The following is a 10,623-nucleotide window of genomic DNA, read 5'->3' as shown; positions in this document are numbered from 1 at the left end:
CAATAATAAAATAAACTACAGAGTACCTGATTACAGAATGTGCTTAGTAAAAATGTCCAATTCAGCATAGCCATTATTATTATTAACACTTATTTCGTAGAATGACATTGATGGTTTCAAAAATGAAGTTTTAGCCACACTCTGTTGTCAACAGCCCAAACTATGTTTCTTATCTGCTTTTATCTCAAATACTTAGGTACCAAATTTTTTATCAGTACTTTTTCTTCCTGTTCAGTCATTTCCTGTTAGAACACTAAGTGCTAAATCTCTTTATCTTGAGGAGGAAAACCAAACATCTCCCATCCAGAAAGCATCCTCACCTCACATCTTATTGGAGCAGAGGCTGGCAATTCCCCTCTTACTCACTCATGTTCCATTAGGTTAGATTTCTGTCTTCACAATTCCACTGAAATCCTCCTGGTCAAGTCACATAACTTCCCATTTCAAGCACTCTTCATACAGAATTTTTAGATTAACCATTCCTTTTTGGTTTTTGTTTTTTTTAAGACAGGATTTTAGGTAGCCCAGGCTAGCTTTGAACTCTAACTAGATGATAATGACCTTAAAACCTGATGCTCCTGCCTCTGCCTCTTAGTGCAGGGATTATAGGCTCCACTACACCAACTAGAATCTTCATTCTTCTATCTTCTTCCTATAAATCTGGGGGTGAGTTTGTCAATATCTAAATAGGGAAGGACAAAGGGAGACCCTTTGAGACTTTGATTTAAACCCACTGACCAATTTAGAAACCATTAATATATCAAGTTTTCCATCCATGGGTTTGATTCTTTTCCCCCATCTATAGAGTTTTAAAATGCTTTTGTGAAGAGCTTGATAATTTTTGGAGTATTCCTTTCTTGTTATTCTATACTTCTGCAGCTACTATAAATGTCTTCTTTTTCTAAAGAAGGAGGAGGAGAAGTGAGAGGAGGAGGGGGGAGAGGAAGGAGGAAGAGAAGGAGGGGAAGAAGGAGGAGGAAAAGAAGAAGGGAGAGAAGAAAGAAAAGGAAAGGGAAGGGAAGGGAAGGGAAGGGAAGGGAAGGGAAGGGAAGGACGGGAAGAAATTTTACCCCTGCCTCCACATATTTTGCAGCTGAGTTTCCCACATTTGGGGAACTTCCCTGGGTGCTCACACAAGAAGCACAATGGACATACTTTTTTCTGAGAAAACCCCTTTTATGGTCATAGAGTCTCCCCTACTAAGTTTGTTGTTGTTGTCAGGTTTTTGTCACGGTTGTTGTTTGTTCTGGGGCATAGTTTTACTAAATATTTCAAGGTCCTCTGGAACTTACTACATAACCCAAATTTGCCTGGAAGTCACAGCAATTTTCCTGCTTCAGTCTTTCAAGTCTGGGACTATAGACAAGTGTCACTACACCTCGGTATCATTTTCACACACACACACACACACACACACACACATACACACATCACATTACACACACATACCACAGATACCACAAACCACACACACACCACACATCACACACACTACACACACCACACACACCATACACACATACCACACACACCACACACACATACCACACACCACACACACACACATGGAGAGAGTGTATTTCTTGATATATGGCCCTGGGTGGATTGAAACTCAATAGATAGACACGGGAAACTCACAGAGATCCACCTGCATCTGCCTCCAAAGTGCTGGGATTGAAGTTGTGTGCTACCATACCTGGCCTTCAAAATTACAGCTTTTAAATTAGGTTTTTCTTGCATTTAAGTAATGGCTGAAGCTTGTGCACTGATTTTGTGCATACCAGCTTATCCAAACCTGACTTTCATAATTTTCCTGTAGATTTTTCTGAATTCTGTAGGTGTGCAGTCATAACATCAGAAAGCACTATGTTTCTTTCTTCTCTTCACGTCTATTCCTCCCTCTGTAGGAACTTTTGGAGAATTTTAATAGAATTGATAATGGAGTCATGTGGTTTAATTCTTACCTTAAAGACAAAGTTTGAAAACTGTCAATATTAGGAATTTATTTCTCGCTTGAAGGAAGTTCTCTGCTCATCTTGGTTTACTAAGCCTGGCTGAACTTCATCCTGTGTATCTACTCATTTGCCATTCTCTGGATCCTTTGACATACCTTCCCAAAAACCAATAATGATAAGTGTTTTCCTGAGTTAACCATGAGGGAAGGGCATAGCACCCCCTGCTTTGCAGCCAGTCAGTTAGAACACACTGATGAAGACTGGGGTCTGACTCAGGGGTAATCTTGTGGGGGTGAATCCTTAGCCTGTAGGGTCCGTGCTTACTCCAGGGAGAAAGAGTGATGATGCAATGGAAATTAATTCTGAGACATGCGTTTATGCCCGGGGAATTGAAGAACTGGCTGTTATAGTGGAAATTCTTCCACGTTGCTTCAGAAGTACTGAGGACACACAGACATGTTTTCCTTTGAGGAGAGAAAGGGCAGAAAGGGCCTCTCCTCTCAGATTCTGTGTCTGGTGGCAGACAGTGTTCTCACCTGGGACTATTAAAGGAAAACAGCTTATATTATATAAAGTAATATACCCAGGGTGGTAAATTAAATTTGTTTTGACCTATATAGAACATGAGCCTGTATAGAGTAGAATTCAACATTTCTTGTCTTTCACAATCATGACCTTTGTGAGTGGTATTAAGTGCTCTCAATCTGTACTCTCTCTTCAAAGTATAATGTCTCTTAAATATAGATTCACTTCCATAAGCGCTTTTGAAAAATGAAACGTGCCATTATCATGGTACTGCTTCGGGGAGGGGAGGAGGGGGAGTCTCCTTTTAGAACTTTGCTGGTTGACTTCAGCCAGCTTGGAGTTTGTGGATTGTGACTTATTATTGAGGTTGTATATAGCTGTGTAACACTAATACTTGGAAGTGTGAACAAACATCCACTCACCCAAATGTGGACCAAGAGTTCCATTTAGGGTCACTTGCAGCAATGTGATTGAGGGGTTACTTACAGGAGCAGAAGTGACTCGGAGACAGCTGTATCACCAAAACCCACCCCAGCATGGGTGACAGTTCATGAATGCTAAAAATGACTGTGTGGAATAGCACTCCACACAGTCTACAGGCAGCTAAACAGGGAAGAGAGTGTCCTTTCCAGGTAGCTCAGTTGGTCTGAGACTCTTTCTAGTCTGCGAGTCACCCAGGCAGCTCAGCTGGTCTTTGTCCCTTTCAGGTGGCTGGGCTGGCTTGAGACTCTTTTAGGCAGCTCAGCTTGTCTAAACAGTCCTCACTGCTGATATAAGCTTCGGGGTGGAGAGCTGAGTAAATCTTATCACTTTCAGAGACTCCCTGACTGAAGCTTTTGGCAAAACTTCCCTGTTCCACCTTTCTTTAGAGAACCCTGTGTCTTAAGGATCTTACTTCTAGGGTGCATGGTTTTATTTTGGAGAAAATTGTTACACATAATATATATTTGGAGGTGTTTCCTGTTGTATATACATATGCATATATGGTACGTACTCATATGCGTATATATATAATACATTTGCACATATTTGAATAGAGGGCGTGTGTGTGTGTGTGTGTGTTTGCCATTGCACATGGACATCAAAGGACAACTTGTGGGCACTCATTGTCCACTACGTGTGTCAAGAGATCAAATACAAATTGTTAGACATGATGGCAATCACCTTTCCTTCCTGGGCCATCTTGCTGGCAAGTAAGGTATTTAATTTGTTTAAATTAAAAGTATATTAATTCTTTGAGAATTTCACTCAATGTATTTTGATCATATTCCCCCTCTTCCTTAACTCTTCCTAGATACCCCCACCACAACACCCCCAGCTTCCTCTTAATTTTTTTTTTATTTAATATCCTATAGACTCCAATTTGTGCAATTTCTAATGTTAAAAAAAAAATCAGATCCAGGCCAGATGTGATAGTCCACGCCCTTTAATTCCAACACTCAGGTGGCAGAGGCAGGAAGATCTCTTAAGTTTGAGGCCAGCTTGGTTTACAGAGAGAATTCTAGGACACCCAGGGTTATATAGAGAAATCCTGTCTCAAAAAATAACATAAGAGAGAGATGGAAATAAATAGATACATAGATAGATACATAGATACTACATACATACATATATACATACATACATATGTAGATAGATACATAGACACTACATACATACATATGTAGATAGATACATAGATACTCATACATACATACATAGGTAGATACACAGATAGGTAGAAAGAGAAGCTGGAAAATCAGTGGGTGTCACAGGAGGAGACTGGTCACAATCAGATATGTTCTCTTGTGGGTTGGAGACTACCGACTACCTTTGGAAAGCCCTGTTACTCTGCCATTCTGTGCAGACATTGGGAAATAGTCCCTAAAAACTGATATGGGATAGGTCTTAAGTTTGGCCAGTTATTGGTTGGCCATTCCCTCAGTCTCTGCTCCACTTTTGCCCCTGCATTTCTTGTAGGCAGGAGGACAAATTTTGAGTCAAAAGTTTTGTGGGTGGATTGCTTAGTGGGTATTTTAAAGGGAGCATGGTGGGGCTGGAAAGATGACGCAGCAGTTAAGAGCACTGGCTGCCCTTGAAGAGAACCCAGCTTCAGGTCCAAGCACCCACATGGTGGCTCACAACTGCCTATAACTCCAATTCCAGAAAATTTGACACCTTCTTCTGGTTTATGCAGGTACCAGGCACACATGGGAATGCACAGATTCACATGCAGGCAAAACACTAAACATAAAATAAATAAATCTAAATTTAAAAACTTATGATGTTTAGGTGGGTGGTGGTGGTGCACACCTTTAGTCTCAGCACTCTGGGGATTTGAGGCCAGCCTGGTCTACAGAGTGAGCTTCAGGACAGCCAGAATACAGCCAGGGACATAATAAGACCCTGTTATGAAAATCAACAACAACAACAAAAAAAAGCAAGAAAAAAATTATGTTTAAAACTAAATGAATAAAGAGAGAAAAAATAAAATGAGGCAAGATTGTTTGCTCCTGAAGTCCTAGCATTCAGGAGTCTGAGGCAGGAGGATCAATAGGCTCAGGCTACCCTGGTTTACTTAGAACCCTGTGCAGAAATAAATGACAAAATAAAATAAAACCGTGGCTTTCTTTTGCATTTAGGCTTCTGCAGAAAATACTTTGACCTATTAGAAAATTGCTATAAGAAATTAAAGGCAAGGGGGCTGGAGAGATGGCTCAGTGGTTAAGAGCACTGACTGCTCTTCCAGAGGTCCTGAGTTCAAATCCCATCAACCACATGGTAGCTCACAACCATCTGTAATGAGATCTGATGCCCTCTTCTGGTGTGTCTGAAGACAGATTAGGTGTACTCATAATAAATAAATAAATACATAAATACATAAATACATAAATAAATAAATACATAAATAAATAAATCTCTTTTTAAAAAAAAGAAAGAAAAAGAAATTAAAGGCAAGATGACTAAGAAAAAACCTGCAAAGGCATATACGATGTTGAAGGCTAATTATTATAAAGAACTGAATTAGAAGTGGACTTGGGAGCCAGATTGCTTGGGTTTGTGAGCTCCGCCATATACACCAATTCATACACCCTTGACCAATGAATTCACTTTGTTGGCACACCGGTTTGCTCAAGTGTAAGACAGACACAGTGATAAACGCCTTCCTCATGGGATTGTGATGAGGAGTAAACGAATCTGCAAGCCCACAGAACCTGTGGCAAAGCTCAAGCGTGCACATGTTTGTTTATCTGTTCACACACCAGACGTTTAATGAGCATCTGATGGGTGCTGTGTGTACCTCAGTGGGTAGAACAGATTTATGTAACCCCGATCTGTGAGGAGCATAACTCCAATGGGAAGACCAGAGACCTCCGGAAGGAAGAAGCTCAGTTAGCACCAGTTGTTTCTATACAAGCAATGAGAAAAAGATCATAAGGACTGAAGATGCAGCTCCATTGGTAGAGGACTTGCCTGGCATCACAAAGCTCTGGGTTCAATCCCTGGTACCACACAAAGCAGGAATGGTGGACACTTGAAATTCTAGCACTAGCCGGGCATGGTGGCACACACCTTTAATCCCAGCACTTGGGAGGCAGAGGCAGCAGATTTCTGAGTTCGAGGCCAGCCTGGTCTACAGAGTGAGTTCCAGGACAGTCAGGATGATACAGAGAAACCCTGTCTCGGAAAAAAAAAAAAAAAGAAAGAAAGAAAGAAAAAAAAAAGAAAGAAAGAAATTCTAGCACTATAGATGTGTTGGCAGGAAAATCATGAGTTGAAGGTCACATTTGCCTACTCGGTGAGTTCAAGGCCATCCCGGGCCTTATGAAACCTTGTCTAAATTTTTTTTATAAAAGAAAAGTAAGGGGTCATGAAATGCATGAGAGGAACCACAGGGACTTAAACTCCTCCTCCTCCTCCTACTAGGATTGTGTTACTAAAAAAAATTAGCCTTTGTGTAGTCTTCAAAGAGTTTTTGGTGCCTGCTTCTTCGGTCCTTTATTAACTAATTTTCTGTTGCTGTAATAAACAGCCCTGAGCAAAGTAGATTATGGAAGAAATAGTTTTGTTGCTGCTGTTGTCTTCACTTGTGGTTCCAGAGAAAGGAGAGTCCGTCCTGGCAGAGAGCCATGGCAGCATGTGGCCAGAGAAAGAAGTTGAGAGCTCATATCCTTAACCCTTAAAACAGAATGAAGAGGACGTGGGGTGTCTTGGTCAGTGTTCTGTGACTGTGAAGAGACACTATGACCATGGCATCTCTTATAAAAGGAAGCATTTCATTGGGGCTGGCTTACAGTTTCAGGGTTTTGGTCCATTATCATCATGGCAGGAAACGTAATGGGCAGACAGTGGAGCAACAGCTGACAAGTACACCCTGATCCAAAGGAAGACACTCTGGTCTTGGAATGGGCTTTTTGAAGTCTCAAAGCCCAGCCCCTGCCCATGCCACCCCACCCCCATCCCAGTGACACACTTCCTCCAACAAGGCCACATCTCCCAATCCTTTCAAATAGTGCCCCTCCCTGATGACCAAATATCCAAATCTATGGGCCTCTGGGGGTCCTTCTCATTCAAACTATCACATGGGACAAGACAGCAAACGCTTAATACCTGACACCAGTGAAATACTTCTTCCAGCAAAACCACACCCTCTAAAAGTCTCACAACCAACCTGGGCAACATCACTCCGTTGGACAGTTTTTATATCAATATGACACAAGCAAGAGTTGTTGGGGAGCCAGGCGTGGTGGCACACGCCTTTAATCCCAGCACTTTGGAGGCAGAGGCAGGCGGATTTCTGAGTTCGAGGCCAGCCTGGTCTATAAAGTGAGTTCCAGGACAGCCAGGGCTACAGAGAAACCCTGTCTCAAATANAAAAAAAAAAAAAAAAAAAAAAAAAAAAAAGAGTTGTTGGGGAGTAGTCATTGCTGCCGCCGCTGCCTCTGCCTTGGTTGTTGTGGTCGCGTCTCTGAAACCCGTGGCTCAAAGAGCCGGCTCCCTCCGCCATGAAGTGAATGTTTAAGAAGGACTGCTAGCTGGAACACAGATGCGTGGAATCCTGCGAAGATCAGAATGAAGTACCTCGACCGGGTTCCGGTAATCGTGGAAAAAGTCTTTGGCTCTCAGATTGTTGGCATTGGCAAAAGGAAGTACTTGGTCCCATCCGACATCACCGTGGCTCAGTTCATGTGGATCATCAGGGAAAGAATCCAGCTTCCCTCCGAGAAGGTCTTCTTCCTGTTTGTGGACAAGACAGTCCCACAGTCCAGCCTAACTAGAGGACAGCTTTACGAGAAGGAAAAAGATGAAGATGGATTCTTGTATGTGGCAGAGAGATCACTTTTGGCTTTGGAGGCTCTTGCTGGGCTAGGGGCGCCCTTCCTGCTTGTGTCTTTTGTAAATAGCTGGCTGTTCTCAGTTACACTGCCAGAGCCTCCACACAGAGCCTCCAGTTTGTAACTGTATTTATTTCCTAATATATTGGAAGGGTTTGTTTCCTTAGATTAGTTAATTATCATACAGAGTTTTATTTTCAGTTTTCTTTTTGTGCACTGCCTCATGGTTATATGCTCCAGGGAACCTGTCCTCTGGGAATCATATTTAATGAAGATATTTCTGTATTGAAGGGAGGTAGGTGTGGTATTAAAGCGAAAAGGAGGGGATGATGCATTATTCTGGATTGTGTTAGAAGTGTTAGATGGCTAAGTATTAAAAGCACCCAAATTAAATCCTTAGCAATCAGAACACTTGCTTCACTAGATTTTGCCAACTGCAAATCATGTTAGACTGAGCTAATATGTTCTTCTTTCTGAGACTGTTAAGATAAATAATTAACAATAAAGCCTCCTCTTTTAAAGGCCAAAAAAAAAAAGAGTTGTGTTGTACAGGAAGGAACTCTGAGGAAATGCCTCCTTATGATCAGGGTTTACACATGTCTGTAGGACATCTTCTTAATTAATGATTGATGTAAGAGGACCCAGCTCATTTTGGGTGGTACCATGCCTGCGCAGATGGTCCTGGGGTGTAAAAGAAAGCAGGCTGAGCACACCATGGTGAGCAAGCCAGTGAGCAGCACCCCTCCACAGCCGGTGCATGCATCAGCTCCTGCCTCCAGGTTCCTGCTTTGAGTCCCCACCCTGCCTTTCTTTGGTGATGGACTGTGATGTGAAACTATAAGCTGAAATAAACCCTTTCCTCCCCCAAGATGCTTACTTTTTTTTTCCATGATGATTCATCAACACAATAGAAATCCTGAGACAGATATCAGCTGGGGACTAAATGTTCAAGTACCTAAGCCAATGGAGAATGTTTCTCAATTCAAACTGCCACAAGGTGCATCCTGAATCCTCTCAGAGTCTCAGAGTCACTTGTCATCCAAGGTTACTTGATTCATCAAAGCAGTTCCACCTCTGGGTTCTGTTCCTTGGCATCATACACTCCATCTTATCCGCTCTGTTGAGTTTCAGTCACTTTGGGCTACATCAAGGCCCTTGGCTCTGGTATCGTGTTTTGGTTGTTTTTCTGCTATTTCCTGGATCTGTCAGCCATCCAGCCTTACAAATTGCTTGGCTGAGAGCTGCATCTGTCATTTTCCTTTGAAACTGTGATTCACAGTGTACATGCTTTAAACAGAGTCCTCCCAGCCTGGGTGAGCAAGAGGCTTGTTTTAAAAACAAGCTGCAGAGCAGGCTGTCTTCTCAGGGTTTCCTCAAAGCACGCTGAGATGGTCAGATTCACAGAAGGGGCATGTGAAAAGAATCTCAGGTTTTCTTTCAGTGTTAATTGGGATGCCTTAGATGAGGAACAGCTTGTCACTTTCTGTCACCAGGGTGCCCGTGACAATCCCAGTCAGCTGAAAAAGCAAACTTCTAAATGAGAATGCTGGCCATCATCAAAGTATGATTCATGTGAAATGTGCTCAATCTAGTAAGAAAAAGCCACAGTCGCTGTATGCCTATATCTTTATTTTTAGGTAGCATTTAGGATGTTCTCTTCCTGTTTAAGTCTCTTATGTGTAAGAAGACAGTAGCATAATTATTTGGTACTGTTGACTGTTGACTTTGTCCTTATTTTACATCATGCTTCTCTGACATATTTTTGTCAATTTAACAAAAGCTGGAGTTATCCAGGAAGGGGAACTCTGAGAAAATGCCTTCATCCAGCGACAAATTTATAGGTGGTTTATTATTATTATTAATGATTGATGCCAAATCCACTGTGGGTGGTTGCCACTCCTGGGTAGGTGGTCCTTAATTGAGTGATAAAATATACTATAAGAAGTTTCAAGTTTTATCCCAAATAATATTGATGTTGACTGTGTGGTTACTCATTTTGGAAGGGCACCTGAGAAAATGCCCTCACCAGATTGGCCTGTGTGAAAGCCTGTGATGTGCTTTCCTGATCAGTGATTGATGTGGGTAGATCCATGCCACAGAGGATGGTGCCACCCCTAGCCAGTTGTCCTGAATGGTGTAAGAGAACAGACTGAGCAAGCCATGAGGAGCAAGCCAGGAAGCAGCATTCCTCCATGGCCTCTGCATCAGCTCCTGCCTCCAGGTTCCTCCCCTGCTCAAGATCCTGTCCCAACTTCCTTCAATGATGGTCTGTGATATATAAGAATAAGTGAAGAAAATCCTTTCCTCCCCAAGAGGCTTTTGGTCATGATGTTTTATCCCAGCAATAGAAACTCTAAGACACTGAAGCATGATTGTTAAATATATCTAATCCTCACTATGAGACAAACATAGTGCCAAGTATTCATATGTGTGTGTATGTATGTTCGTATATACACATATTTATATGAACTTACTTAAGCCCCGTGGTGATGTCAGTTACATTGATGTCAGTAAGTCCGGAAGCACTAGAATCCAAATCTTTAATGGACTTTAAAATATCCATGCCTGGGAAAGATGGCTTAGTTGTTAAAGTCCTTGCCATTTGAGACAGGGATATGAATTTGATCCCCAGCACCCACATCATAGCTGAGCATGACGTCGTGAATCTGCAGTTCTGGTTCTGCAGAGGTAGATGCAGGAGGATCACTGGACTCACTGGTCAGGTTTAATGAGAGAACTTGTTTCAGAAAATAAGGTGGAGAGCAATTGAAAAGGATTCCAGACATGAGTCCCAGGCTCCATATGAATGCACGTGTAGTGCACCCACA

The 10,623-nt window shown here is 42.1% G+C and overlaps 1 non-coding gene and 1 pseudogene across 1 annotated transcript; one reads left to right on the top strand and one right to left on the bottom strand.

Moving 5' to 3' along the window:
• Positions 1 to 1,052: 1,052 nt before the first annotated feature.
• LOC115031822 lies at positions 1,053 to 1,211 on the bottom strand. The gene has a single exon (XR_003837481.1). It is a non-coding gene; the product is annotated as a U1 spliceosomal RNA (small nuclear RNA).
• A 6,254-nt stretch (positions 1,212 to 7,465) lies between these two features.
• On the top strand, positions 7,466 to 7,864 carry LOC110300926 (annotated as a pseudogene).
• Positions 7,865 to 10,623: the final 2,759 nt, after the last annotated feature.

The sequence above is a fragment of the Mus caroli genome, chromosome 8 (assembly GCF_900094665.2).
Source record: "Mus caroli chromosome 8, CAROLI_EIJ_v1.1, whole genome shotgun sequence".
In the NCBI taxonomy this organism is placed as follows: domain Eukaryota; kingdom Metazoa; phylum Chordata; class Mammalia; order Rodentia; family Muridae; genus Mus; species Mus caroli.
Note: the sequence above shows the minus strand (reverse complement) of the source record. Positions and strands in the feature narration are given on the sequence as shown.